The following is a 26,717-nucleotide window of genomic DNA, read 5'->3' on the forward strand; positions in this document are numbered from 1 at the left end:
AAAGGGGGTCATGCCCCCCCCCAGGTATTGCCCCCCATCTCCAGATCAGTCCCTCACTAGCAAAAGGGACTGCCAAAGGGTTAAGGGTGACTAGCCTTCACTCCAGGCGGGGGAGGGCCTGGAGAGACAGAGCAGCCAGCTCCCAGACAAGTCTGGGACTCTCAGAGCCAGGGAGGGAGGAGAATCCAGGGTGCAGGGGCCGGTAGAGTCTGCTGGGCCGTGTGCCCATCACTGCTGGCAAAGTTGCTCTGGGCACAAAGGACTGGTCAGGAGTCAGGGACACGTCTCGCCCCCACCTCTCCTGTTGCTGGGGTTCAGGAAAGTGTTCTGTACAGATGTTCCTCAAAGGGGGGCAGAAGGAGCAGTTTGGGACCTCTGCATCTTTGTGGTCCACCTCGTCACCCTTCTCTGCCATCCCTCCATCTGTCCATCCCCTGCGTCAGGCCGTTAACCCCCTTCCTCTCCAATTTCCTGCCTCTCCATCCTGTTACCTCTCCTCAGCTGTCCCTCCTCAGTCTGTTGTTTCATTCCTCCGTGCACCGTTCCCTATCCATCTCTCATCCCTGCATCCCGCTCTTGCTCTACCCCTCCATCTCTCCATCCCTGCATCCCGCTCTTCCTCTACCCCTCCATCTCTCATCCCTGCATCCCTCTCTTCCTCTACCCCTCCATCTCTCTGTCCCATTCCCCTCTCTGTCACTTCTGTGTCTCTCCATCCTTCCATTCGTCCATTCGTCCATCCTTCCATCTCTCTGTCCTTCCAACCTCTCTCCCCATCACTTTTCCATCTCCCCATCCCTCCATTTTTTTGCGTATCTATTCCTTCTTCCAAGTAACAACTAAGCAGTCGCTTGGGTGGGACCCCCGTGTCCTCTCAGGAGTAAGGTAGGGACAAGGCTCGTGCTTGAAGACTTTGGCAGGGACGTGCTGTTCTTACGGTGTGGAGATATGTCCTCTATAAGATCCTTGCGAGGCTCTACCTGGAGTCAGTTCCTGGTGCCTCTGGGTGGCCAGCTGCTTTTGGTCCTTGTCTTAAGATTCAAACATACAGACCCCTCCTTTCTTTATCATCCCTGATGAAAGCCTGCATCTAAGCAGCTCCCTTTTCCATCTCTCCTTACTGTTCACGAAGGGTCACATGAACCCTTCATGTCACATCAGCCACACGGGCAGGAATGGGATGCATAGATACAGTGACCTTTTGTCTCAAGACCCTGGCCTGTGGTGATGGGGGCCACCAGGGATCACTGGAGGTGGGAATGGAAGTCACTCAGTTTGTTTTTTTTCTTTCTGTCAGACTTTTTGGGTGCTGATGGAATATCACCTGTTCGGTGGCCAGAAGCCTCGAGCTCTGGCCTGGGATCATCTGGGTTGGTACTATTCAGAGATTATCAAGCCTAAATTACATGCTCCATCGGCTAATCTCCTTGTTAGCAATGTTGGTTTCAAAAAAAGATTTTTTTTTTTCCTGTAATGGAATTTTTGAGACTCCCAAGGGAACCTCTTCCGCTGCGCCCATCGCAGGCTGCTTCTGCCTGCAGGGCTTGGCGTGGCAGCTTTCCCACGGGCAGCCGGCACAGGTGGGAAAGCAGGTGAGTGAGATGGCACATTACATCATCCGGGAAGTTGTGGGTTCATCTTTGCCGTGTCCCTGTCCCAGCATATTTGGGTTATGAAATGCCTACAAGAGTTCTAGAGATACGTTTTGGAGTTTCAAAAATTTTAAGAATGGACGTCACAAGTGAAGAAGGAGGGATGGCCAGCCAGTGGCCAGTGAGGCACAGGTGCTGGTCCTGGAGTTGGACCTGGGTTTCTGGCTGCAGAGACAGTATCTCCCCTTTTCTGGGAGTGTTGGGGCGGACAGAGCATGGTGGATTGCTTCCTGACAATGGTCCCCCTTCTGCCTGGTGGGGGCAGCCCTGGGCTCAAACAATACCCTGCCAGCCTCCTCCTGCTGCCTGAGACAGATGCCCAGGAGCCCCCATAAGCCTCCCAGAGGTGACCCTGGAGGCTGCCCTGTCACTTCATGGAGTAGTCCCAGAGAAGGAGGGGCGGGAACAATGGGGCCTCATGCCAGGCGCGCCCCCGGCACGGGCCAGGGCTCCCAGGGGACAGCATGGCCTGGCAGGTGCTGCCATTGTTTTCAGAGCATGGGGAGGTCTTTCTTGGGGGTCTGCCTTGGAGGCACCGGTCAGCTCGTGGCAGGAGAGGCTTGGGCTGGGCCGCTCCAGCCCTGCACTTGGCCCCAGGAAAGTGTCATTCAGAAGAAGCAAGGCGTGCCTAGCTGCCTGCAGCAGCCCAGGGTCTGTGGTACAGTCAGACCTGCTGCTGGGATAGACACGAGAGGGGCCCAGGTGGGGTACCTAGCAAGATGTCAGCCCAAGGGCAAGAAGGTCAAGCTCGGGGTTTCCTTTTCTGAGTTTAAAGGCCTAGAAGAAAAACCATGCCAAGGCCATCAGCGGTCCTGCCCTGGAGAGAAGCAGGGCCCAGCGTGTGTCTGCTTGTGTGTCCGAAGGCTGATACAGGCCCCTTCCTCAGTTGCCTTCCATTTTATCTTTTGGGACAGACAGGGTCTATCACTGACCCGGAGCTCACTGATTGGCTAGACTGGCCGGTGAGTCTCAGGGATCCTCCTGCCTCTGGCTCCCTAGTGCTGGGGTTACAGGCACATTCCATCACATCCAGTTTTTACGTGGGTGCTGGGGATCCAAATTCAGGTCCGAAGGGCAAACACCTTATCCACGGAGTCATCTCCAGCTGCCTCCTTTTTTGTTGTTTTTGTTTTTTGAGACAGAGTCTCCCTGGCCTGGAACTCGCTATAGTGACCAGGCTGGCCTTGATCTCACAGAGATCCACCTGCCTCTGCCTCCTGAGTGCTGGGATTACAGGCGTGCACCACCACACTCAGTTCCACCTCCTTTTTAGAGACAGGATGTCATGTAGCCTGGGCTGGGCTTGAACTTGCGTGTCGCTGAGGATGACTTTGCTGTCTTGATCCTTTTGCCTCCACCTCCTGAGTGCTGGCATTACGGGCATGCACCACCATGCCAGGCTTATGCAGTACTGGGGACCGAACCTAGGATTTCATGCATGCTAGGCATGAGTGCTGGCATTACGGGCCAGGCTTATGCAGTACTGGGGACAGGCTTATGCAGTACTGGGGACCGAACCTAGGATTTCATGCATGCTAGGCATGTGCTCTATCCACTGAACCACATCCCTCACGTATAACTCATTCTAGAGGATCATCAGCGCCCTGGTCCAGAGGCTGCTGCCCAGCCTGACTCTGCCAAGGACTGCAGCCTCTGGTGCATGTGTGAAGGAAGCCCAGGGTCAGCTGGTGGCGCTGTCCACCCAGCAGAAACCACCCTCCCCCAGGACTCTGGGTGTGCATGCCACACTCACCCGGACCCTTCCTTTGGGACATGTCTCCTATTAGCCCAAGCTGTGACATTTTGAAGATGGTTTCAAGAAGGTGAACTACATGGGACTTACATGTGTAAAATATGTTGGGATACAGCCAGCCACGATCCAAGTCCATGACAGCAACCTCTTGGAGTTCCCAAGTGTTGGAATCACAGAGTTGGAATTTTTAAGACTGGAAGGGCCATTAAAAATGACCCCCTCTGGGCCGGGCATGTGGCTCAGCTGGTAGAGCATCTGCCTAGCATGATGCCCTAGGGTCCATCTCTAGCACCACATAAACCATAAAACTGGGCGGAGTGGTCCACACCTGTCATCCTAGCACTCAGGAGGCAGAGGCAGGTGTTTGAGGTTACAGAGTGAAATGTTTCAAAACAAAACAACAAAAAAAATCACCCCTGTGCTGGATAGCTTTAGTGTCAACTTGACACACCTGGGTTGAGGGAGCCTCAATCGGGGAATTGCCTCTATTGGACTGGCCTGTGCCTGTGTTGCATAAGAAAGCAGGCTGAGCAGGAGCCGAGGGAGCAAGCCAGTAAGCAGCATTCCTCCATGGCCTGTGCTCCAGTTCCTGCTTCCAGGTTCCTGCCCTGAGTTCCTACCTTGGGCTCCCTAATGAACTGCGACCTGGGAGTTGTAAGACAAATAAACCCTTTCCTCCCCAAGTTGGTACTGGTCAGAGTGTTTTGTCACAGCAATGAAGAAACAAACTAAGACAACCCCCAAAACACAAAACACAAAAGCAACTTTCCCTAATCAGGGGCGGGTGCTGAATCTGTTGGGGAAGGAGGTGAATCCCCCCTGCCCCCCGACAAAGACTGTCAGTTCCCCCTGTGGCTTCCCCTCTGAAGGAAAATACCTGAATTCAGGACCCGGCAGGCTGCAGGCTTGGTGAAGACAGGCTGCGTGTGCCCCACTGCCGAGGTCAGAGGCCGTTCTGTACGCGCCTGTACCTCGCCATGGCGATGACACACGGTGCTACGGTGTCCCCGTGGAGATGCCAAGCCACGTGCTGGCATCCCACATTGGCTCGGCCAGGGCATCTTTCACCCCGTTGGCCTCAGGCCTCACTGTGAGGCGAGTTGGTCCCAGCCTGAGTTTCCTTTCCTGTTCTTTGCTTACATGGCCAACTTTGGCCACATAGGTTCCTTTTCTGTTCTCTTGGCCAGGCTTGGGAGAGGCCTGGCTCCCCAAAATGGAGGAAGGGTTATGGAAGGGGTCCGAAGGGTTGAAATTCGGTCAGGACTGGGCGGGATGGTAGATCCGGCCAGTGCCAACCAGCCAGCCTTGAGGAGCAGGGCTCAGTGGGAGGTGGCCCCTGCGAGAGGCTCGCTCCACTCCTGTCTTGTCCAATCCAGCTATGACGAGTGAGCTTTCGGGAGATATGACAGTCTCCAGCGGGGGTCCCCACCCCCGTCCACGGCTCCACACTTGACTTGCTCAGAGTTCACTGGCCTGAAATAATGTCCGGTTGATAGAACATTCGGGTGGACGCCTGGCTTTTCTTCCCTCCTTGCTTTTTAATACATAAAACATGGATTACTGGGGTGCTACCCGGCTCCTCTGACAGCTGTGGAAAAATAAAGAAAATTCGGCTTGAACTTAAAAAGCCGGGGTTTAATTTATGTCCCGCACCTTTGTCTGCCAGTCCCTTTTCCTCTTGGATGGAAGGGCCCCAGGGAGCAGGAGACAGAGGCTGGGCCACCCCACGTGGCCCTGGGCTGCCCGGCCCTTAATAGGGGTGCCCAGTGGCCAGCGCGGAGGGGAGTTTTCAGATGGAAATGGAGGAGACAATGTGGTCATCTGTCCCGCAATCTGTTTTGAAGGGGAAAGAAAGCCCAGCAGAGGGGCGAGGCCGGCAGCACTTCGAGGCTCCACGGGGCAGACAGATGTCATGAATACCAGTGTGGGCCGGTCTGCTCTGCGGGGAATCACCAGGGGCAGTGTGCACACAAAGTGCTTCCAGGGCATGGGATGCACGCCGATGGTGGCTTGGGCTCCAGGCCACCCTCTGGTCCTCCCTCCTTCCTTCCCTCCCCCTCTCCCCTTCTTTCCTGCCTTCCTGCCTCTTCCCTCCCCCTCTCCCTCCCCCTCCCTCCTTCCCTCCTCCTTCCCTCCCTCCCTTCCTTCCTTTCCTTCCTTCTTTCCTTCCTCTCTCCCCGTCTCTCCCCTTTCTCCTTCTCTCTCCCTCTCACCCCCTCACCCCCTGTTGGGCTCCTGATATCTACTTCCATTGCAATCTCCCGGCATCTCTGGGCCCGAGGTCAAAACAAGCCAAGCCAAGGTGCTGTAGCATGCAACCAGCACTTATCAAGTGCTGACTGTATGCAGGAGGCAGGGAAACAGGAGGCTGGGGCAGGCTGCCCTCTCACAGAGCTGTCGAGGAGGTGCTGTCTAGGAGGAGGGTGGGCACAGGCTGCAGAGGACCGTTGTGTGTTGGGGGTGAAGTCCTTAAGGGAGCACAGTCCCCACCCTGGCTTCTTGCCAGAGCCTTCTTCCATCCCCCTGAGCTTGGTAGGACAAGAGCCAAGGAACTGACGGATGAGGAAACCGAGACCGAGGAGGAGAGGCAGGCCTAGAGTCCGGCAGGCCTGGTCTTTGACCCTGGGTGCCTAGAGCCAGGTGAGCGTCCTCTGTACTTGGCTTTACCTCAGTCCTCAGGTCCCATGGGCCTGTGAAGGTTCTGGGCATGGGTGTCTGCACAGAGGTCCCAGGACTGGCTTGTGGGAGGCACTGTCTGTACCACTGTCCTCCACAGAGCTTAGAGAGTCCGACCCTTGAGGCCCATGTCAGGCACCCAGTAGGGCCACTCAGGTAAATAAACCACTGTCCTCTGGCCGTCCGCATTCCACAGGCTGAACTAAACACTTCCTGTGTAGATGGTGTGCTGGATCGCTTTAGTGTCAACTTGACACACCTGGGTGGAGGGAGCCTCATTGGGGAATTGCCTCTATTGGACTGGCCTGTGGCCATGTCTGAGGGGCATCTTCTTGATTGTTGAGTGATGTGGGAGGGCCCAGCCCACTGTGGGTGGTGCCACCCCTGGGAAGGTGGGCCTGTGTTGTATAAGAAAGCAGGCTGAGCAGGGGCCAGGGAGCAAGCCAGTAAACAGTGTTCCTCCATGGCCTGTGCTCCAGCTCCTGCCTCCAGGTTCCTGCCCTGAGTTCCTACCTTGGGCTCCCTGATGAACTGTGACCCAGGAGACATAAGCCAAATAAACCCTTTCCTCCCCAAGTTGGTATTGGTCAGACTATTTTGTCACAGCAATGGAGAAACAAACTACAACATGTCTACATAGGCAAGTACTGAACCCTTCTGTATACATGCCTATAGTGGTGGTCCGGACTGTGGATCTGACACACCCCATGGCTGGGCCCAGAGCCTCCTCCTCTTCCAGCTTGCCATGCAGGAAGGTCCAAAGGGGACCCCTTCCTGCCACCTGCTGGGGACATTGGCGTTCTCCTATGCAGGAATACTCCTCTTTGCCGTGGTCTGAAGTGGTCCTCAGTCACCAAGAGTTGCTGAATGCCCACAGTGTTTCCATGCTTGGAGTGGGTGGGTGCCTGGCAAGGTAGGTGGAGCATGTCAAGAGCTCTAAACAGAACTGGCAAGGTCCCCGGGAGTCACCTGTGGTCTCAAGTGACCCTTGGCTCCTAAACACCCAGTGCCCAGGTAGCTGTTTCAGGCTCTGAGAGGATGAGAGCACGGAGCGCGGCAAGACCGTGGGTGGAGAGGTATACGTAACATGTTGCTTGGGGCCTGTCTGAGCCTGGGATCTAGGGGCTGGTTCAGGATGGAACTCTGGGAGGTTTGTAGGAACAGTGGGACATGTTAGGTGGAAAGAGGCCTTTGGGAGCAGTTGGCTCCCTTTCTCCTTTTTAAGCACTTTCCCTTCCCTGTCCTCAGTGCCCCAGTCTATAGAATGGGTTATATGGGGGTTTTGTGGGGACAAGGGGCAGAGGGCTCACCTGCACCCTACTGTCGAGAGCCCACTGATGCCTGCCCAGGAGGTGAGGGATGATCTTGCTCAGGCAGAAGGACACATGGTCCTCACAGGAACTGGGTGGGCTTGCTATATGGGGGTCACGTGGTGTGGAGCTGCCTCAGGTGGCACAGCTTGCCGGGGAGGGTGTCTGGTTCCCCCACATTCTCCCCCCTCCTTTCTAACGAATCCCATTCTTTTCTTGTAGCCCACCCTGACCTCTCCACCCAAGGCAGACCCTCGCTCAGATTCTCTGGCCTTGACACAATACCTCCCACACTAGGAGTTGGGAGCTGACCTGTGTCCCCAGTGCCCCACAGTGCTGATGTGCTGAGCCTAAAGGAGAGAGGTAGTGCATGATGGATTCATATGGGGCCACCTCAGAACCCCTGTAAACGTTCAGGGAGTGTCCCTGTGGGTTCGTCCAGCCCCGGTGTTTTGATGTCAGTATTCCAAGGCAGGCGGCCCTGGGGTTAGCTAGGTAGGGCTGCTGTGGTCTCTAGGAGTTTGCTTTGGGTGAGGCTGTGGCCTGGAGTTTGCAGGAACTGGAGTTGCCTTTGGACCCCAGCGAGGCCCTCTCTACTTCCTGAGGCCGTCCAGCAACCTGGTGCCCAGACCTTCTTCAAGGTCTTTAACTTTGTGCCATCATTCAGGTCCCTGGGAGAGGCATACAGTGTGTACAGTGGCCTGCAATGACAAGGTGGAGGGGTAGGGGTGGGGGGAAGGCAGGCCATTGCCAGGGGCAAGTGTGGACTAGATGGGTCTTGTTCCTTGTTCCGGGAGCTGCCTTCGGAACCAAGCCTCCTCTTTAAATTCCTGAGAGTGGAGGGTCTGGGGTGTAGGGACGTGTGCCAAAGTAGGGTCTAGACAGGGGCATGGGGCGGCTCCACCACCTGTTCCTCTGTTCTCAAAGTTCCATTGTTATTCTTACCCAACTTTGCCAATTTTATAATAAAAAATGATATTTCAGGCTTGCTGAGATGAGTCAGCAGGTAAATGTACTTGACACTAAGCTTGACGATCTGAGTTCGAGTACTGACACCCCTATGTCAGAAAGCAAGAACCAGCTCTTGCAAGTTGTTCTCTGGCCTCCACACTGTAGCATGTGCCCCCCACAAATAAACAAATAGATGTAATAAGGTCATTTCTTTTAGTCTTTTTGAGCAGGGTTCCCCTGTAGCCCTAGCTGACCTTGAACTCCCTATGTAGACCAGGCTGGCCTTGATCTCACAGAGCTCTGCCTGCCTCTGCCTCCTGAGTGTGGGGACTAAAGGCCTGTGCCACACTTGGACCTAATAAGGTTTTTATTTATTTATTTTTAAAACCAGCAAAAATGATATTGCCTGTTGGATTTCTTTGTTGCCTGTGTTTGCTGATTCTTCTCTTGCTCATTTTCCTGTTACTGTGTTTTTCTTGTTGATTTCTAAGAACTCTTTGTGTATTCAAGACACAAAGAAGGGTCAGAGCTTATTCGTGGGTGATAGCACTCTTTTCTGGAGGGAGTAAACAGAACTCTCACCCTCCCTCCCAAAGTCAAAATGTTTGAAATCCTCATGGCCTAATCTTCTCCAAGATTTCTTATCTTTACAATTTGCAGTTGTCTGGGCACAGACTCTCCAGGAGCAAAGGGCACTGGTCTAGCAATCTTTGTGGGTTCCAATCCCATGACAAAGGATGTTTGCTTCCATGGTCTCTGGCCAGGAGGTGATGGATGGGGCAGGATGGAACCAGTCCACTCCCCAACACACGCCCTCTGTTCCCAGCCAAACACACAGCCACCTCTTTGGGGATAAGGGGATTTTTCAAGCACAGTTTGCCGTGCACCTTTCTCCCCACTTCCAGGGCAGATGCAAATGATTTTGAGGAAAATAAATGAACTCATACTGCGGCTTCAATAAATCTTCACAGAGCCACAAGGATGGGCTCGGGTCTGATGAAGGACCCAGTGTGTAGCTTCTGAAAGATGCACAGTAATGGCTTCCCTCCTTCCTCTTCCCTCTTCTGACTCCCAACCCAAGTTAAAGCCGAACACTAATGTTATAAGACAGAGGGGCCTTTGGACATCCCCTCCCACCAGGAGAAATTCTCTAGTGGGAGGATGTCTCTGGTGAAATGTTTCTTACGACTGTGCCCCATGTGTGGCTGGTGTTCATGTCTCCCAGTCAGGCCTGTCTCCAGGAGTCCGTCCATGAGCTGACCTGCTACCTAGGGGCCCTGGGACCCCTGTCTCCAAGGTAAACAAGGTGATTATCTGTGAGAGGGTCATGACCCTCCATCCCCACGGATTCCACAGCGGTGTCGGGAGCTGGCTTAAATCTTTGTCCCTGCTGCCCAAGCTGAGGGAGGGCCTAGAGGCTCCGTGCCTGTCCTGTCCCCACTGCCAGAGCTCTAGGCTCCCAGGACAGAGGCCAAAGCCTTCGCTCAGCCACCAGCACCATCACCCCAGCAGCCGGTTCTTCTCCTAAAGTGTGGCCATGAAGGAGGGAGGTACCAGCCCAGACAGGCACACGCAGGTGACAGGCACCTTCAGTGTTTGGTCACCTCTGCTTCCAGACCTCAAAGCACAGTCACACTGGGAAACAAATAGAGGCCAATGTGAGTGTTGAATCTGGGATGCTGGTGTGTGTGTGTGTGTGTGTGTGTGTGTGTGTGTGTGTGTGTACACGCATGTGGAAGTCAGGTATTTTCCTCTCTCTCCACCTTATTTTTATTTATTTATTTGTTGTGGTCGTTCTGAGACAGGGCTGCCCTGTAGCCCCAAGCTGGCTTGGAACTTGCTATGTAGACCAGACTGGCCTCCATCTCACAGAGATCCACCTGCCTCTGCTTCCCGAGTGCTGGGATTAAAGGCGTGATCTACCACACCTGGCTCCTCCTTATTTTTTGAGATAGGGTCTCTTGCTGAATCTGGAGCTCATGGATTGGCTAGGCTGGGGGGTTAGTGATGCGCCCCTCTTCCCTGCTGCCGTGCTCCTGTCTCTGCTCCCAGCCCTGGGATTAGGGTATCTGCTATACCCAGAGTTTTACAAAGGTGCTGGGGATCAAACTCAGATCCTCATGCCTGTGTAACAAGCATCAGGCCTCTGCCAACCCTTTTTAAAGAAAAAGTGACCTCATTGCTGATTCCAGTGCCCTGGCGTGTTCATAATATGTATTTACAGCAAGATTTTGATGGTTGCATTTTGTCTTACAAAGCAAGATATGAACACATGTGAATGGAAGGGAAGGACCTGCACAGCGAGGCCTGACAGAAGGATGCTCCCTAGGATCTCTGGAGGAGGAACTAGGAGGGGTGCTGGTGGCCAGTGGCCAGTGCAGAGAGGTTTGAGTGTCCAGTGGAAGCTCTTAGATTTTGGTCTGGAGACACTATGGACCACTGAGAACAAATTTTTGTTTTGTAGTGATGGAAACATGATCCAAGGCCTTGTGCCTGCTCCACAGGTTGTCCACCACTGAGCCACGCCCCAGGCCCTCACTGGGGATCCTAGGCAGGTTGTCCGCCACTGAGCCCTGCCCCGCCCCTCACTGGGGATCCTAGGCAGGTTGTCCGCCACTGAGCCCTGCCCCGCCCCTCACTGGGGATCCTAGGCAGGTTGTCCGCCACTGAGCCCTGCCCCGCCCCTCACTGGGGATCCTAGGCAGGTTGTCCGCCACTGAGCCATGCCCAAGGCCCTCACTGGGGATTCTAGGCAGGTTGTCCACCACTGAGCCATGCCCTGCCCCTCACTGGGGATCCTAGGCAGGTTGTCCACCACTGAGCCACGCCCCAGGCCCTCACTGGAGGCAGGTGCTCTACCACAGAGGCAGGTGCTCTACTACTAAGCCATGCCCCAGCCCCTCACTAGGGGATCCTAGGCAGGTGTTCCACCACTGAGCCACGCCCTGCCCCTCACTGGGGGATCCTAGGCAGGTGCTCTACCTGAGCCATGCCCAGCACCTCACTGGAGGCAGGTGCTCTACCACAGAGGCTGGTGCTCTACCACTGAGCCATGCCCCCAGCTCCTCACTGGGAAATTCTAGACAGACAATCTGAGCCACACCCCTACCCCCTCACTGGGGGATTCTAGGCAGGTGCTCTACCACTGAGCCATGCTCCCAGCCCAACTATCTAACTAAATATCCAACCAGCCAGATAACCCCCAACCCTCTACCCCACCACCCATCCAACCATCCACCCAGGCATGCATCCATCATTCATCCACCCATGCATCCATGCATCCATCCATCATCCATTCACCCATCTGTCTACACATCCATCCATTCATCCATCATCCCATGCATCTATCATCCATCAATCCATGTATCATGCATCTATCCATGTAGCCATCCATCCATCTAACGACCCAGCACCACTCAAATTAACTCTCCTCTCCCTCCCTCCATTCCTCTTTTCTCCCTGCCCCTATCTTTCTCATCCCTTTCTCCCTCTCCTCCTCCTCCCTCCCTCCTTGCTGTTGAAACATCTTAAGTTCACAAGTGTCTTTGGCATAGTCCATATGGGAATGGATAGCTCACCCCATTTTTGGAGAATGCTCCTGAATTGTAGTCATTAGTGATACAGGCACCGTGTACCCACAGATGGTCAGCATCTGGAGGTGGTTCCAGAATACAGGAAGAGTGAGTCTTAGTGCAGGCCTAAGCCTCCTCCTAGACTCCCTGTACCATGTCAGGAGTCACAGCCAGGACTCCAAATTCCATTGCCTGACCCATGAATTCTGCCACTGCCACAGACATCTGGCCTGGAAACAGACCGTGGAATCTTAGGGACTTTCTGTTTCCAGGGCTTGGCTTTCTCACTCATGTTTACCACAGGATGACAGCTGTCCCCTAGAAGGACACTTAACTGAGAGGAGAAAGAAAAGCACAGAGAGTCAGGGTGGGAGCTCTCCTCCACCTCCTGGGTGAAGCAAGAGCTGGAGAGCGCCTTTCTCCATGATGTGCAGCCAGCCCAGAGGAAGGCAGCCAGGGCTCAGGCCTGCCTCACACACTCCAGAGCCTGATGGCTTCCCTACAGGGCCATCAGGAGGCAACTTGTGTGTCCTGGCTGAGAGCCACCGCCCACCTCGCAGCCTCCCCACTGCATCTGACACAAAGGCTTGTCTCAGGGTGTCTGGCTGGTTCTCCAGCTTGGCTCGGAGTCTCATCTTGTTTCTTGGCCACATTCCCAGTGCAGAGGTAGTTGAGCTACTGGTAACACAAGGCATCTGGGTTTCCTCCCACCCATCATCGATCCATCCACCCATCCACCATCCACCAGCAAGTACGCACACACACATACAAATAAATCTTTTCATCCACCCATCTGTATATCCATCCACAGATCCATTCATCTGTATATACATATAGCCATCCATTGATCCATCTGTCCACCCACACATCCATCCATCATCCATTCACCCACCCACCCATCATTCATTCATCCATCCACCAACCCATCATCCATCCAACTATATATATATACATATAGCTATTCATCCATCTACTCATCATCCATCATTCATCTACGTATCCACCTGCCCAACCATCCAGCCATTCACCCACTCACCCACCCACCCATCCATCTATCCATCACCCATTCATCCATCCATTCATCCATCCATCCACCTATCCATCATCCATCATCCATCATCCATTCATCCATCCATTCACCCACCCACCTAGCCATCATCCATTCATTCATCCATCCGAACATCCATCTGTCCATCCACCTATCCACCAATCCATCGTCTATCCATCCATCCATCCACCCATCCATCATCCATCCGTCCGTCCATCCATCCATCCATCCATCCATCCATCCAAACATCCATCTGTCCATCCACTCACCCACTTATCCATCATCCATTGATCTACCCATTATCCATCCATCCACCCACCACCTATCCATCATCCATTGATTTATCCATCCATCATCCCTCCATCATCCACTCATCTATCCATCCAGTTGAGTATTTGCTTCCCCATGCTTGCACATGCTAGGACACAATGACAAAATAAACATATGTGCTTCCAGGCCATGTAGAACACTCCGTGTCCCATCTCACTTCACCCAGCCCATCATCAGTGCAGCCCTTTCCTAAACCCAGCCTCCTGGTCACACAGGCCTCCTCTGGACAGTCCTGGGGATCCCTTTCAGCTCTTGACTGTGATCCCTTTGGGAGCTGCTCAGCAGGTCTACAGTGTGTGCAGCCCTAGATGTATAAAGGCATTGACACCCCTAGGCCTGCTCTTGACCATGGGGACGGGAGCTGGTGGGTAGAGTCCTCCCACTGGCAGACCTTTGGAAGTACCATCTACATGGCAGCTCCAGATGCCCACAGTGGTGCCAGCTTGGTTTGGCTCATCTTCCTGCCTTATCTGTTTCTGGTAACTTTGTCTGGGCCTCATCCCCATCTGTGCCACCAGCACAAGCTCTTTTCTGAGACTCAGGCTGACCCCAAAGCCAATGAGTACATTTTCAAGATTCTGCCAACTTAAAGCAAGTGGGAATACAGTTCAGGAAATGCAGCCAATCAGTGTAGAGTCAGAAGTCATAGCCAATCAATTTAGAGTCATTCACTGATTCACCCATTCATCCACCCATTCACCCATCCATCCATCCATCCATTCATTCACTCATTCACTCATTCATCCATTCACTCATTCATCCATTCATCCATCCAGCCATCAATCCAGCCATTCATTCACTCATTCGTCCATTCACTCATTTACTTCTTCACTCATTCATCCACTCATTCATCCATTCATCCATCCATCCATCCATCCATTCACTCATTCATCCATACATCCATCCATCCATCCATTCACTCATTCATCCATACATCCATCCATCCATCCATTCACTCATTCATCCATACATCCATCCATCCATCCATTCACTCATTCATCCATACATCCATCCATCCATCCATTCACTCATTCATCCATACATCCATCCATCCATCCATTCACTCATTCATCCATACATCCATCCATCCATCCATTCACTCATTCATCCATACATCCATCCATCCATCCATTCACTCATTCATCCATTCACTCATTTACTCATTCATTCACCCATCCATCCATCCACCCATCCATTGATTCATCTATTCACTCATCCATTCACTCATTCACTCATTCATTCACCTATCCATCCATCCACCCATCCATTGATTCATCTAGTCACTCATCTATTCACTCATCCATCCATCCATTCACTCATTCATCCATTCATCCATCCATCCATCCACTCATTCATCCATTCACTCATTCATCCATTCATTCACCTATCCATCCTTCCATACATTCATTTACCCATTCACTCATTCACCCATTCACTCATTTACCCATTTATCCATTCACTCATTCATCCATTCACCCATTCATTGGTCCATCCATTCATTCGCCCATTTACTCATTCACCCATTCACTCATTCACTCATTCACCCAATCACCCATTCACTCATTCACCTATTCACCCATTCACTCATTCACCCATTCACCCATTTACTCATTCATTCATCCATTCATTCAGGTGTCAGGTTCTTCAGGACTGGAATCACACTTGCCTTCATCCTGGGCTTTGTGGTGACATCTACATGGTTTCTAGTAAGTGGTGGTGGCAAGTGGAGGAGACCAGGGAATGAAAAAGAGGCAGATGAGGGACCAGACAGACATGGATGCAAATCCTGCCTCTCCCACTTTGTAGAGGCAGGTTTGGGGTGTGCCATCTCACCCTTCTGTGTCTTAGTTTTCTCATCTGCAAAATGGGTACAAGATTATACACCAAGGAGTCCTTGTGGTGTGGCAACGGGATGTTATCAGTCAGGCCTCTGATGCAGACCTGATCTGTGGGGAGCTCATGGAGCTGGCGAGTTGGCAGCTTTTCCAGAGCTGCTGCGCTGCCCCCGTCCCCGAGGCTGCTCAACATTCCTTGGCCTTGGAAATGGCTGAGGGAGTCACCAGCTCCTACCTGCTTGGTCGGACCCCCAAAGAAACAAACACCTTGGTTGCCAGGAGGGGCCCGGGCACAGCGGCAGGCACGCTGTGGGATCAAAGGCATTTGGGGTCCCATCAGCCTTGCCCTGGCTAGGGGAGATGGCTCCTTGAGAAGACTGTGGCTCCGTTCTGGGCCTGCCAGCTGCTTATGAAATGGGGACCTTTGAGAGGCTTAGAGAAACCCACCCAACTCTGGAAATATCTGCCTGCCCTCATTCAAGCCCTGACAGCGTCTCCTTGCTGATGGCTGGTGAGTCACTCAAGCTAAACTGTGGACTTTCATATGCCTGGAATCGGATTTAAAGATAAAGAAAACTTTCCAATAGGGAAAATACCTGGATCCTGATGACAGGCTGGGCCTCCTGGGGTGGGGCTGCCTGGCTGCCTGGCACTGAGATGAATGTGGGCCACTTCAGAGGGATGAGGGGAGGGTCAGGGGCCCAGATCAGACAGGCGCCCCCTCCCACCCAGTGCTGGGGATTGAATCCAGGGCGTGTGCATGCTGGGCAAGCTCTCTGCCATTGAGCTACGATTCCCTTCCTCCTTCCTGGTCTCCTTCACCCCATTCCTCTCTGCCCCTCTCCTCTCCTCCTTTAGCCAAAGCTCCCCACATCTTGTTTCCCTATGTGGAGCTCAAAGATTCTCTAGGAACATGATTTGAGCATCAGACCCCTCTTAAAGATGGAGAAACTGAGGCCCAGAAAGAGGAAATTTTGCTCAAAGTAATGCTTCTGGAGAGCCACCCACGGGTGGCCTGGTCTCTACAGTCCTGCACCTGCTGTAGTCTCCCAAACTATCAGAGCCTGTGGCCCTGGGCCTGAGCCTGGATACACATCGTCATTCCCCAAAGGGAGCCCAAGGAGGGAGGGAAAGGGCCTCTCAGGTGGGAAGCCAGGGCCCAGAGCACTGCTGGGCCTGCAGGTTCCGCTGGCCAGGCTGTCTAAAAGGCCAGCCCAGTACAGGCTGCCCACCTGTCCCCATGGGTTTGACACCAAGTCCTGGGAGCCACTGGGCTTCACCCACAGGTTTTGTTCCAGAATTGGGTGAGGAGGGATCTTGGAGAACATCAGGCCTTGTCCTTCGATCTTGCACAGACTGGAAATGGAGGCATAGAGGGGAGGAGGGGCACAGCTCTTCCAAGACCCCAGTGGCTGAACCTGTACTTTGCCCACGCCACCTTGGGTGTTGAGGTGGGTACCCAGAATGGTTCAGCACCATTCTGGTCAGTGGGTTCTGCCAAGGAGTCCACCTGCCCAGGGAGAGGCAGCCAGTGGTGGGGAAGGACGGGGGCTCAGGACCACCCAACCCCCACATGGTCTCCGATGGTTTGACATTGAGGGCTCCTGTATTTAGCACCTACAGGTCCTGAGCCTGCTGAGTTACTGCCTGGTTCACAGATGCTCTTTCTGTGTGTCTCAATCGCTAGTAGGGGCAGGGACCCTTTGGGGCATTAATACCATCTACTGGGGCTCCACCCTCATGACATCACCACCTCCCACAAGCTGGGCTCCTCACGAACCCCTGTCCTGGAGGAGGGAAACATCAGGCGGCCTCAGCCCTCCGCTCAGCTTCCATGTCTGCCCGCGAGGTGCTGCAAGACTGTATGAAAGCCTATCCTGGGCCTCCTTCTCAGAAACAGAGCGTGAAGCTCAGAGAGGGTGCTGGGTCTCCTCGGTTCACACATCATTGGCCTGGCTAACAGGCGGCATGCTACAGTGTGCCCCGGGAAGGGAGAGCGGTTCCCACAGGGGCGAGGGCTGGGAAGGGGAGTGAGGAGGGAAGGGCATATGACTGCAGACCCTAGGTGCCCCCTGAGAGCCCACTGGGTGGGCAGAGCCTGTGACTGGCCTCCACCAGAGAGGGACGACCAGGGCCGTGGCTTCCAGTGTGGTAGGCTGTGCTGTGTGACTTGAACTACCACAGGCCAGATGCTGGTCTGAGAACTTTGTACACATCACTTCATCCAATCTGATGGAGCAGGGTGCTGCAGGCTCAGAGAGGTTAGGTAATTTACTCAAGGTCACACAGCCACTGGGAGGCAGGCCGGGAGACAAACTCCAGGTTCTGTTGGTTAGAGGTGCTTTGCCAGCTACTCCTCCAAGTGTGCCTGTGGGTCAGTGAAGCTCTTTACACAGCAGCTCTAGGAATGGAAGGGAGCCTTCCCAGCCCTGGATTCAGTGCTGTATGGGAGGTGTTTATTAGCAGCCTCTCTGTGCCAGGAAAGCAAAGCCTGGGGCCCTTACCTGGATACTGTCTTCTGCCAGGGGCCTCTGCGGCCTGGTGGCGAGGGAGGGGGCATTTCTATTCAGACATCTGCAGGAGGTGTCCATGCTCTAGAGTCTCATGTACTCCTGACACGGGCTTGTTTTGTTATCTAGTGGTTAGTGACCTTGGTATGTAGCCAGGCTGGCCTTGAACCTGCAGCGATCCTCCTACGTCTGGGGTTAGAGGATTGCAGGCACGTGCTGCCACACTCAGCTTGTTTTAGCTATTTTAGTTTAAACATATTTTATTTATTATTTTTATTTTATGCTTTGCCTGAATGTATGTAAGTGCACCTGTGTCGTGCGATGTCCGCAGAGGTCAGAAGAGGGTGTTGGATTTCCTGGAACTGGAGTTACAGATGGTTGGTAACTGCCACGCAGCTGCTGGGAATCAAGCCTGGTCCTCTGGAAGAACAGCAAGTGTTCTTAACCACTGAGCCATCTCTGCAGCCCCCCCCCCCACTAGCTGTTTTAAATCTTCTTTTGCATATACATTTCAGAATAAGCTTGTTTATACCTATAAAAAAGTCCCACTGGGCTTTGATAGGATGGTTGTGTCAGTCCAGGCCTTTCTGTCGATCAGGGAGAGCTGACCTCTTCCCCCCGTGGGCTGTTTGTTGGTTTCCTTGGATGGCTATACGGTTTTCAATGAGCTGCTTCCGTGCATTTTTTGTTAGATTCACATCTAGCTGCTCATTTTCTCTTTGTGGTATTTACAAAATTTTGGAGCTGGGAATGTGGCTCAGTGGCAGGTTGTCTACCCAGCACAAGCAAGGGCCCAGGTTCAATCCACAGCACCGGAGAAAAGACGGAGGGAGGGAGGGGAGAGCGAGCCAATAGTTAAAATTTTTCTGATGCCCACATCTTTATTATTAGTGAATAAGATAGCGTCAATTTGTATACATTGATCTGATGTCCTATGATCCTGAAAACTCATTTACCAGCCACAAGTGATTGTGGTGTCAGGGTGTGTGTGTGTGTGTGTGTGTGTGTGTGTGTGTGTGTGATATGTGATTGCATGTGTGAGTGTGTATGAGCATGTCTATATGTATCCGTGGTATGTCCATGTGTGAGTGCATGTATGTGTGTTGTGTACATGTGTGAGTTCTTTGCAATATTCTATATGAGCGTTATTTTATATGCAGAAAGACTTTACATTTTCATACATTTGGCATTTATTTATTTTGGCGTTTTGGGGGTAGAATCTTGTTTTGTAGCCCACGCTTGCCCTGAACTCATGGCAATCCTCCTGCCTTAGCCTCTTGCATGCAGGAATCACAGAAGTAATGGCCGTGCCTGACTATTTTAGTGTAGTTTATTCAGCTTATTTTTCGCCTTATCATACAAACCTGATCTCCCATGACTGTGTTGACCAAGGAGAGTGGACAGCCTGGCTCCCAGGCCGAGAAGGACGCCGTCTGTCCCACTAAGTGTCATACTGCCTGTAGGTTTTTAAAAAAATATTTAAAAAATTATTTATTATTTTTATGTGTATGCGGGTATTGCCTGCATGTAGGTAAGTGCACCCCTGTCGTGCAGTGTCTGCCCTGTGGGGGACAGAAGAGGCTGTTGGATCCCCTGGAACTGGAGTTATAGAAAGTTGTCAGCTGCCATGTGAGTGCTGGGATTTGAACCCAGGTCTTCTGCAAGAACAGCCAGTGTTCTTAACCGCTGAGCCATCTCTCCAGCCCCGTGCCTGTCGGTTTTTAGTGGGTTGCTCTTTATCAAGCTGAGCACTGCCCCCCACTACCTGTTACCATGGGTTTTTTATTTGTTATTTTATATATACGTGTGTTGCATGCATGTATGTAAGTGTACCCATGTGTGCAATGCCTGTGGAGGCCAGAAGGGTGTGTTGGATTGCCTGGAACTGGAGTTATAGATGGTTGTTAGCCGCCATGTGGGTGCTGGGAACTGAACCCAGGTCCTGTGCAAGAGCAGCCAGGGCTCTCACCCGCTGAGCCATCTCTCCAGCCTCTCACTGTGGTTTTCAATCCTGAGTAGGATGTCACCACTGCCTTTTCTGTGCTAATTAACAGGACCACATGGTTTCCTTCTTTAGTTGATTACTGTGGTTAATTATGTTGATTATTTCTGAATACTGGGAAAGCTTTATATCCAGCTTGCTCTTACTTGGTCAGTTTTAATTGTCAACGTGACACAACATAGAATCACCTGGGAAGAGCCTCAGTGAGGGCCCATGTTGGGTTGGCCTGTGGGCGTGTCTGTGGAGGGTTATCTTAATCAAGTCAATAGATGTGGGAAGACCCAGGCCACGGTGAGCAATACCATTCCCTAGTGTGTGGGGGTCCTGAAGCGTGAGAACCTGAGCCGAGCACAAGTGAGCGAGCATGCACGCATCCTCTTCTCTGCTCTCAACCTTGGGTGTGATGTAAGTAGCTGCTTGAAGTTCTAGCCTTGACATCCCCAGAACGAGGGCCAGTGACCTGGAATTATAAGCTAAATAAAGCCCTTTATCCCTAAGTTGCCTTTGGCCGGGATATTTTATCATAGCAACAGAAATGCAACCAGAGCAGTTAGGGATAAAATTTGCTTTGTATTTCCTGAATTCCACTTGCGGATAATCTGTGAGTTTTATGTCGGATCCACGAAGGCCCTCGGTGTGCTGTCTTCTTCTCCTTCCTCCTTTCCCTTTCCTGTGCTGCCTTTGGTTTTGGTATCAGAATGATAAAGAGTCTCTAAAACAAATCTCTCCCTAGAAGAGATTGTGTTGAATTTCATGATGATTCTTCTGTAAACATTTGGTGGAATTTTCCAGTGGGGTTATGAATTTAATTTCCTCAGTAGTTACAAAGTTGTTCATCTAACTGGGTGAGTTGTGGTTTCTTTAAAAAAATGAAATTTTATCCAAGCTGTCAGACCAGGAGACAGACCTGCAGCGGGTCTCTCCTGGACCAGGAGGAAGAGCCCACCTTGCCAGCCTGGCTTGCAGAACTGTGAGAGCGAGATCTTGGTCCACTTCCTGGTATGTGGATATTGTTCAAGCAGCCCTCCGATGGTAATACAGATCCTTTCGGAGGAAGCCTGTTTCCCAGGCTGCCACCATGTCCCCAGATTCTAGCCACCCTGCTGCAAAGGTGGGAAGACCTTGAGCCAGGAGCCGGTGGGGGGCTGGAGAGAGGCCTTCCCTTCAAAGTGTGACCAGAGTTCCTACAAAGGTCGACATTGCCAACCCTCCCCCCGCCCCCTGCAAAGCCCCTGGGAGGTGAGTCCCCGGTACATGGTACATGGCCGTCTTACCAGCGCCCAAGCTGTCGCTCTGTACACTGCATTCTGAGTTGTACCAGCTCAGGCAGAGGGGCAGCTGGGAGAAGCCGAGACGGAGGGCAGGCAAAGGTGCGGGTCGAGCATCGCGTGGCGCTGAGGCCCGGCAGCCTACCTGCCCGTGGCATTCAAGGCAGGCTAGCTCAGGCTAAGGAAAGTCAGCGCTCCTCCAAGGCCAGGGCGCGGCTACAGGGTCTGCCTGCAAAAGGGGAGCCATTCGGGGCAAGACAGACCTGGAGAGCTGAGCGGGCAGCTGGGGCCTTGAGGTGAGGGGCTGGAGTGAGCGCTGAGGCTGGCAGGTGCCTCCATGGAGGTTCAGAGAGAGCACGGCCGACTTCATTCAGTCCAGGGAGCCAGTTCACAAATGTCGCCTTCCAACAGAGTCCGTACCACTTAAACTGGGTGTCACACAGTTTCTTAGAGCGTCTCCTCTGTGAATTCAGCCAGAGGGGGACCTGCATTGTTTTAGGACTGGAACGTCATGACAGTCACATTGAGAGTTGTCAGTAGGCCTCAGGCGCGCCCAAGTCCCCGTCTGATTGTTCTCCAAAGTCGGGACCCCTTCCATCTGCCATACCAGGCCTCCCGCCTTGCCAGTGCCCTGAGTGCCCCCCGTGGAGCCTGGCCGGGCACAGCACTCTTCATCCAGCCCCACGGGCCTCGTGATCGGGCCTTTCCCAGCGGGGTGGGAGCTGTTTTCTTTTGCCCTCTTAGAGGTTTGTTCCTGGTCATAAATTTTGCAGGGCTGGGCCTGCCAGGCTGCGCTGTCCACGTTGGTAAACACTGTATTTGAAAACATGCTTCATGGCTGAAAGAGGGTTCAAGGACAATGGTGCCTTGTCCCCTGAGCAAATCCAGCAGCCACCTTGCTGCAGGCTTGCGTGACATCGGTCCCATTCTCTGGGGGTCCATCAAACGGGCATTCAAACGACTTCATTAGCATCTTCTGGGCTGTAACCACTAGGCAGGTCCGGCCGTCATCCCGTCGACGACAGCCGTGTCTTCTCCCTCTGGTGGGTATCGAAACCTCCTTGACAGAGTTCCTTTTAAAATTGACTTCCTTTGTTCCGTCCCCGTCTTCTGTTGAGGCCTTTAGTGGCCAATGTACTCCATGATGACTAGAGGACAAAAATCCCGTCTGGCCCAGACAGTAAATCTAGGCTCCATTCACACGGGTTAAATGCTGGCTTTATGCCTCTTGTCACAGACTCTCCCGAAGTGCCCATGCCGTTAAGAGCTTCCTACCATAAATTATACCCCTCACTCCCAGGCCAGGGAGAGCAGAGCGGCCTGCCGGCTGCCATCACTGGGCACTGGTGGCGACACTGATTGGTGGGATGGGTGCAAGCCACTGGGGACTTGAACCAGCTTCCCTGGATCTGTGGCCTGGGGTGTTTAAAGGTCATACCTGTCAGAGGCAGGAGATTCCACTCAAACTGAATTCCACCAGAACTCATGAGTGAGATTTGCAGACAGAAGCCCCACTGACCTCTCCCTGGTTCTCTCCTTGACTTCACGAACAGTGGAGTTTGAGGTGTTTCAGGTCCAGCAGGAGCGAGCAGAGGTCCTTCCCCAGCATTCCCTGGCCACAGTCTCACTGGCAGCGAGTGGGTCACGTGACCATCTCTGACCAATCACTGAGACCTAGAAATGTGGGCTTGCTGGGTCACATGTTCCTTCCTCTGGTCAGGGCAGTCAGCGCACTCCCACGGGGGACCCTGGGTAGGAGGAGGGAGCCCATCTTAGAGGGAAAGTGGGTCATGGTGTCCAGCAGTGGGTGGGAGGGCTGTCCTACACAGAATCCTGGGTGCTCAGCATGACTTCCAGCCAAGGCCTGACCCTGCCCCTGGTCCCTGTGGTCCCTGTGCTGTGTCATGGACATCTCTACTTCAATTTATAATTTTTGTCATAGTCCTGGTCACCAGAGGTCTCCATGTGACCATGACAAGCCTCCCTGGAGAGAACCACTGGGGGCTGGGGAGGGAGCCAGGGTCCGTAAAGTGCACGGTTCATGGGCCCAGACACTGCACAAAATCTGAGGCCCATGACTCCAGGGACAGTGGCTCCCAGAGCCACAGGGACCAAAGGTCTCTGGCTGTGGCCGGTCTAGCAGAAAGGAGCCGTGGAGTGTGGCAGGGACTATAGCCCCCACTTTTCCTCACGGTTACTCTTCCCACAGCTGTGACCTGGCCAGAAGCAACGTGTGCAAGGGAGGGTTGGTTTAACCTCAGAGGTTAAGCGAGGACAGGATCCATCACAGTGGCCGAACGGAGAGGCAGGTGGTTAGCTGGTCATGTTGCGTCTGTAGCCAGAATAGACAGACGTGGGGCTATCAAGCATCAAGGCCCATCCCCACTGACCCACTTCCTCCAGGGAGGCTCTGCTTCTGAAAGGTTCCACGACCTTCCAAAACAGCACTGTGCGCTGGGGCTCAAGCCGGTGAGCCCGTGGGGGACGGTCCACATTCCATCCACAATTATAGTGTGTACAATTATTGATCTAGCTAAAAATTGGACACATTCCTGTCTTCTTCGTAGACAGGATGATGTGATGTGGGTGTGGCACATGCATGTGATGGTGGTCAGAGGGTAGAGCACCTGTGGAGACCTCTGCAGTCTGAGGGAGCTCTTTGTCCCTTTCCTCACTCTTCCTCACGTGCCTGTGGTGGCACTTTAGAAGGTGGCTGCTCACTGGTGCTGTCTAGCCCAACTTTGCTTTTGTGTCATTCTGGTAGATGTGATTCTGATGGACAGGTGGCATCTGTCTATCTCTCTTGCTCTCTCTTTTCACTCTCCATGCCTTTCTCCACTTGTTGATTTGTAGAAACTCTTTACATATGTGGATATGAAATCTTTGTCAATCATAAGCCCGATATGTATCTTCTCCCCCTCTGGGGTTTTTCCTTTTCTGTGCTAACTTCTGTCTTACAGTTTAAAAAATGTTATTTATTATTTTTATTTTATGTGTATGAGTATATTGCCTGCATGTATGTGAGTGCACCCATGTCGTGCAATGCTGCAGAAATCAGAAGAGGGCTTTTGATTCCCCTGGAACTGGAGTTAAGGATGGTTTGCAGCCGCCATGTGGGTGCTGGGAATCGAACCTGGGTCCTCTGCAAGAGCAGCCAGTGCTCTTAACCACGGAACCATCTCTCTAGCCCCAGGACAGAGATGTTTTTGTAAAAAATATTCTTTATCTTTTGCATTTTTTTTTCTATTTTTTGGGCGGAGGGTGACGGGGGACGTCTTTTTGAGACAGGGTCTCCCTGTAGCCCCAGTTGGCCTGGCACTCGATCTGTAGACCAGACTAGCCTAGATCTCACAGAGATCCGCCGGCCTCTGCCTCCTGAGTGCTGGAACTAAAGGCATGTGCCACCACAGCCAGCTGCTATTTTTGCTATTGCAAGCATATGTGTAAGCGCAGTGCCCATGGAGGTCAGAAGAGGGCGTCAGATCCCCTGGAACTACTGTTACAGATGGTTGTGAGCTGCCATGTGGGTGCTGGGAATCAATCCGGGGTCCTCTGCAAGAGCAACCAGTGCTCTTAACCGCTGAGCCATCTCTCCAGCCCCTTATTTAAAATTTTAATCCATCCATCCATCCATCATCTATCTATCTATCATCTATCTATCTATCATCTATCTATCTATCTATCTATCTATCTATCTATCTATCTATCTATCTATCTATCTATCTATCAATCATCATCTATCATCATCTATCATCTCTCTGTCTATCTGTCTGTCTATCTGTATGTGCTTGCCACAGCACATATGTGATGGTCAGACATCCTTGTAGGAGTCAGTCCTCTCCTTCCACCATGTGGACCTGGTATTGAACTCAGGTCATCAGGCTTGGCAGAGAGTGCCTTTACCTGCTGAGCCATCTCACTTGCCCCCTTAATGTTATTTTTTCAAAGTAACTTTTTTAGGGGGGTCATGTGTATGCATGTACACTTGTGTGTGGAGGCCCAAGGCTGGGGTAGGGAGTCCTCCTTGACCACTGTCCAATTTGTTCATTGAGGTAGGGTCTCTCAATGAACCTTAGCTGGCCAGCCAGCTTTCTTCAGGTAGGAGGGAGAGAGAGAGAGAGAGAGAGAGAGAGAGAGAGAGAGAGAGAGCGAGCCCAATCTGCTGTCAGGTCGAGACACATTTTAACTCTAAAGGCACATGGAGAGGGAAGGGCCGGGCTGGAAACAGGCCCTCATCAGGACAGTGAGCATTAGCTGGTGGGAATGGTTGTATTTGTCAGAGCAAACGGACCTACACCCCGGGTAGTAACTGGGGTACAGAGGAGCCGCCCCCATGCAGTCAATAACATAGTAAGTCATTTATGAACAACAAGGGACATCTGTACCTAAGATATGACAGATACACCTGCGACTGTCCACACATCTTCACCTAAGGAAGCATGGCCAGGAGGCATAGGCATACAGATCTACGCACACTGGAAACTTCCATCTCCATCTCCCAGGAATTGATACAACAGGACAAAAACTGCAAAGAGAGAGGTACAGAGAGTCTCACCTCACTTTTGACTACTTTAAGTGAATTGAGATTCATAACAGTCTACACCCCAATGGACATGCACAAACTGTTTCTCTTGGAGACGCCCTCTGCGCTCACAGTGAAGACCATTCTGGCCTTTGTCCCTCCCCTTGGAACGTGTCTCTCTGGCTGAGGTCTCGTCCCCCTGCCCCATCACTGGCTGGACTATAGTTCGTGTCACATGTCCACTGTCTTCCTGTGTCACATGTCCACTGTCTTCCCGTGTCACACGTCCACTGTCCTCCCGTGTCACACGTCCACTTTCCTCCAGTGTCACACGTCCACTGTCTTCCTGTGTCACATGTCCACTGTCTTCCCATGTCACACATCCACTGTCCTCCCGTGTCACACGTCCGCTGTCCTCCCGTGTCGTGTCTCCACTGTCCTCCCGTGTCACACGTCCGCTGTCCTCCCGTGTCACACGTCCGCTGTCCTCCTGTGTCGTGTCTCCGTCTGGCTTTTTCTGGGCTTCACTTGGGCTTTCTGTTGCACAAGCATCAAGCTCCTCTTTCTTTGGGGTCTGGAGCGGATCATGTTTCCCACCCACATGGAGAATGTTTTATTTCAGATACTGTGTTTTTCCTTTCTGGGAGTTTCATTTGATCACATTGGTAGATGGTATTGTCACCTGGTTGACTTGGGGTCCCCTCACTCTATCCATCTGTGAGAGAAAACTCTGGAAATCTTCAGCTGAGGTGGCTCCGTCCAGTTACCTTTTGCTTAGTTATCCTTTTTATTTTAAAGATTTATTTCATTTTTAATTATATGCATGTCCATGCGTGGATATGTGCATCTGAGTGCAGTGCCCACAGAGGTCAGAAGAGGGCATCAGATCCCCTGGATCTGTAGTTACAGGTGGTCGTGAGCTGCCCGAGGTGGGTGCTGGGAACCAAACCTGGGCCCTTGGCAAGAGCAGCCAGTGTTCTTACCTGCTGAGCCGGTGCCTCTCCAGCTCCTGATCCAGCACCAACTAGATGTATCTGTGTGCACACCTGAAACCCCAGTGCTGTGGGGTGGAGACTGGAGGCCCGCTGCAGCTTGCTGGCTGCCATCCTAACTCCAGGTTCAGTGAGAGACCCTGCTTCAGCAGAATAAGGCGGAGAGCAATAGAGCAAACACTGGACATCTTCCTCTGGTCTCATGAATGTGTGCAGGCATGTGTGTGCCCCCACGTGTGCACATACAGCCCCCCACACATACAAGAAAGGAATTCCCCAACCACATCAGAGGGGAC

This window comes from Nannospalax galili, unplaced genomic scaffold (genome assembly GCF_000622305.1).
Source record: "Nannospalax galili isolate Female #2095 unplaced genomic scaffold, S.galili_v1.0 scaffold1307, whole genome shotgun sequence".
Classification (NCBI taxonomy): Eukaryota; Metazoa; Chordata; class Mammalia; order Rodentia; family Spalacidae; genus Nannospalax; species Nannospalax galili.